The 4772-nt window shown below is 40.2% G+C and overlaps 1 non-coding gene across 1 annotated transcript; it reads left to right on the forward strand.

Moving 5' to 3' along the window:
- The first annotated feature begins 4019 nt into the window (after positions 1–4019).
- On the forward strand, positions 4020–4159 carry LOC126008220 (U4 spliceosomal RNA). The gene has a single exon (XR_007495567.1). It is a non-coding gene; the product is annotated as a U4 spliceosomal RNA (small nuclear RNA).
- Positions 4160–4772: the final 613 nt, after the last annotated feature.

A 4772-nucleotide genomic window follows, 5' to 3' on the forward strand; every position in this document is an offset into this window, starting at 1 on the left:
AGGGCTGGGAGTAATCTAAAATACTAGAATACATTCCTGTTTAAACAAGAACCTAAATTGGATTTAAGCACCGCAGGTTTCACAAACACTGCCTGGCTTAGGCCTGATGGCCTGTCCCAACAGTGAAATTGTGACCCAACAGTGAAATTGAGGGCACACACGCCAGGGCTGAGTATCACTGGTAGTGGCCCCTTACATCTCAAACTCTGCTGGGGAGCCCCTAAAAAAATAGAGAAAACAAAAAATGTAAGACAAGACATAAAGAAATGCTCTATGTAAGTGGTGCTATGACTTTCTCATCTGCAAGCCAAGAGTAAAGGAAACACAGCTTTGTAGAAAACAGTTTGAACCCTGAGATAGACTGAATTTTTCCCTGAGCATATCCCTGTCCATCTTTTAATGTTAGACCTCTGGTCTCTAGACCTGTGAGAAAATACATTTTTTATTGTCTTATACCACTGGATTGGGAAATTGTTTCCTCAGTACTAGAAAGCTACTACAAGGGCCATGAACCCCAAATCCAATTTGCTTAATGATAAATTTTACCATCCCAAACAAATTTTAGGTTTATATCACCTTAGAGAGGAGACCTACAAATAATAGCATTAGTCTTTGTCCCATATTCCCCCAGCCAACCAATCTAAAAACCAACCAATCTAAGAAAAATAAAAGACTTAGCCTTTTAAAGATATCTCCTCTCAAACTGAAGAAGAGCATCATTCAGGGGGATAATAAAGAAACAGAGGATCTGGGGAAATGTTTGCCTTTATCAAACTGGTCCTCTCTGTCAACACTGAGAGCTGAGATGATATCTCAGTGCAAATAGAAAGAGGACTCCCTTCCAGGCAGTTACTTACAAGAGCATCATTGAATAACAATCTCAAGAGTATGCTTTCTCTGTCATTCAAAAATCTCCTACATAGCTAAAAAGATAAAGCAGACTTTCACTTCCTCAAAATCAAATGGGCATTTCCTGTGTTTTCATTTTCTTCATGTCCCTTTTCAGTGCTCCCAGACCTCCAGATCCATAGTAGTTCTTAATCAGGAAGCTCACCAGTCATCCTGATGATCAGTCCTAGCTCTGACATGTGACCATGTTCAGTCTCTGAGAAAGCCCCAAATACTCCTTTCCTCCTCTCATTTCAAAAACCTTTTCAAACTGGGCTTGTCTTTGAAGCCAGCTGGAATCATTCTGTGGTCCACTCCTCAGCACCTGTTTCCATGTGTAGAGAGGTCATGTGGAAGGGTGGGGAAAATGTTGGAAGGAGAGTTACTTCTCACTGAAACCGTCAGAATGATTGGTTGCAAGCAACAACAGAAGACCCAAAGTCAAAGTGCTTTCTTCACAAAGCAATGATTTCTTATTACTTGGAGTCAAGAAATGAGTGGCTCCAGGCCAGCATAAATCAGCAGCACAAGAAGGTATTGTGGATCCAGGTTCTTACCATCTGTTCTGCTCAGTCCCAAGATGATTGACCAAATAAATGCAAGACACGTGAGAGTGGAAATCAGTCCCATAATGGACTTCATGTTTGTCTAGATAGAGAGTACACAAAGTAAACAGTTTCCACTGACTATAGGATGCAAGTCCTTCCCATTTGTTAAATTGAGCCAATTTAGGAAACAAGTCTCTCTGGCCCTAACAACCACTTGAGTGATGCCCTTATGGGACTGGCTCTCACTTACATGTTCCTTCTTTTGAGCTGGCAGGAGTAGAACTAAACAATATGGAGATTCTGATAGGCAAGGGGAAACATATTGGGAAATTGTGTTGGCACTCAGGACTCTCCAGGGTATGAGTCCTGGTTCTGCTTCTTCCACTTGTGACCATGAACAATTTATCTGAGCCATCTGTCTCTCATCTTTATGTAAAAGAAGGAGAAATATCAGCCCCACAGAAGGATCATAAGAGATCAAAGAAATGAAAGTGCAGAGGGCACTGTGAGATTTATACAAAAAATATGCATATGGGGTGAAACTTCCACCATGTTTATCTCAGTAATGTCCTGCACCACAAAGGGGGCTGACTCAGCTCAATCCAGGTTCCAACATACTTAGAAAAAGAGGTCCCAAGGTAAAAGTGCCAGATTTCAACAAAAATACATGATACCATTTAGTGACATTTTCATTTCCGATAAACAATAGTATTAAATATGCCACCACTACTACATAGATCATGTATCAAAAAACAGCCTATTTTTCATCCGGGAGGTCTATTGGGAGACATCTGGTCCAAAGGGCTGGACTTGGATTACTGATCTACTTGTTTCTTCCTTGGTCAGGGAAGCAATCTCTTCTGATCCCACAAACTTCTAAGGTACCCCTAAAGTCACCCTTCCCATTTCCAGGGTTAGCTTTGTTCCCAGTGTCATTCAGTTCCTAACACAGGAGTCCTGTCAACTTGACCCTTCTCCATTCAGTCTACCTCCCAGGTTGCAGAATATCCCTGCCCAGTACATCCCAAGACTCTCCTTCTTTACCTTCTCAGCCCAGCATACCTTCCATGCTGCACTTGTCTAGCCCCCAAGTATCAATTCATGTCTTCTGAAGCCTACCTTTCACACAAAAGTGATTTATTTTAAGCATTAATCATTATATTTTTGTTCAAAAGCCCCCCCTAACTGCCATGGTTCTAAAAATAAAACCTAAGGTGAGTGTCTGAACTGGACTAACCTTCCCCAAATCAGCATCAAGCTCCATGGCCTCTTCTCTGATCTCTTCTCCTCACTGATCTCTTCTCATACTCAATATGCTACATTCAGTATCATCTCTGTCTGGACCTAGATTCACTGTCCCTTTGCCTAGTGTGTTTCATTTCATTGCTAGGTGACATGGTTTCTCATATTCTCCAGTGACGTTTATAAGTAGCCCTCACAACTCATTCCCTTCTTCCTCCTTACCCTTGGTTTTCTTGGTACCAATATTAATTTATGATATCAGCTTATTTATTTTGGTTTTGTTTTGGAGATCATATTCAAAACCAGTGGATCTTCAGGTTTATTCCTGACTCAGTGCTCAGGAATCACTCCTGTTTCAACTCAGAGGAACAGATGCAGTGTCAGGGATTGAATTGCTGCAAGGCAAGTTCCTAGTTTACTTTTGTTCCCCAGTAAAAATATAATTTCTAAACCTAACTAAAGCGTTTAAATCCATAGAGCAATGTTTTACAGGGTAATTTCTCAAGAAAAATTTATTGAAGAACAGAGAATTTAGCTCAGCAATAGATAGAACATAAGCCTCATATATGCGAGGTCCTAAGCTGGATCCCAGAGAGAAAAGGAGTAAGAGGAGGAGGAGATGGAGGAGGAAGTTAATATGCAAGATATAACATGTGTACCTAAACTGCTGCTAGGTAGCCAACTGGTTATATGTTACTATTGAGCTCTTGAAATGAATTTGATGCTTGTTCAAACTGAACTACACATGTAAAATACACACCTAATACAGAATACTCCTTTGAAAAAAAAGAATGTTAAAATATCTCATAATTCAATGCACTGATTGCATATTCAAATAATATTTGAACTATAATGGATATATAAAGCATTATTCAAATTTACTGCACTATTTATTTTTTTCTTTTTCTTTTTTTTTGATTTTTGGGCCACACCCGGTAATGCTCAGGGGTTACTCCTGGCTATGTCTCAGAAGTTGCTCCTGGCTTGGGGGACCATATGGGACACCGGGGGATCGAACCACGGTCAGTCCAAGGCTAGTGCAGGCAAGGCAGGCACCTTACCTTTAGCGCCACCGCCTGGCCCCTATTTTTTTCTTTATTTGATGTGACTGTTAGAAAATAATTTTAGTATGTTCTTGCTTTTCTGGGTAATATACCTGATATTTCTACCAGGCAGTGCAGTCTATACCCTATACTATAGAGTACATAGAATGCTTTAGACATGTCCAGTCACACACCTAAACACCTAACATGCTCCTTTCTCTACCTTCTTACCCAGGCCCAGGACATCTTAGGCTGTTCAAAGAAACTCTAGCATCTCTTTAATTAAAGAAACAAATCTAGCTTTGTGCAGTGGCAGTATCATAGCCAATGAGGTTTATCCAAGGTGCGATTATTGCTAATTGAAAACTTTTCCCAATACCCTCCCCCAAAAGAAATAAATCTTATATTTTAAACTATAGGAAGGCATCTGTATTAAGCAAAATTATCCAAAGAAATAGAACCAATAAAGTTTATATCAGATGTGTGGGGCTGGAGTGGTGGTGCAAGTGGTAGGGTATTTTCTTTGCATGCACTAACCTAGGACCGACAGTGGTTCGATTCCCCAGCATCCTATAGAGTCCCCCAAGCCAGAAGCTATTTCTGAGGGCATAGCCAGGAGTAACCCTTGAGTGTCACTGGGTGGCCCAAAAAACAAACAAACAAAAAGAATTTTTATCAGGTGTGTGTGTGTCCATAGAGAGAGAAGAATGGGACAGAGAGCAGAGAGACAGTTGGTGTACATATATTTTCTATTTCAACTGTCAACAGATTAGATGATGCCTACCCACTTTGGAACCAGTAATTTTTTAAACTTCATCAACTGACCTTAATGTTAATGCTTTCCAGAAATACCCCTCAATTTACAGCCAGGAATCATTTTTTACCAGATATCTGGACATATTTTAGTCCACTCAAGTTGACACATAAAATAAACCACCCTAGCATTATGCATAATATGGAAAAGAGAAGAAAATATAATGCTGCTTCCTTAGGAACCATGGTTGGTGCTGTTGTTGGTTTTCTTTTTTGCCACTATTCTTTATCTCTAGTT

Source organism: Suncus etruscus, chromosome 4, assembly GCF_024139225.1.
Source record: "Suncus etruscus isolate mSunEtr1 chromosome 4, mSunEtr1.pri.cur, whole genome shotgun sequence".
Classification (NCBI taxonomy): domain Eukaryota; kingdom Metazoa; phylum Chordata; class Mammalia; order Eulipotyphla; family Soricidae; genus Suncus; species Suncus etruscus.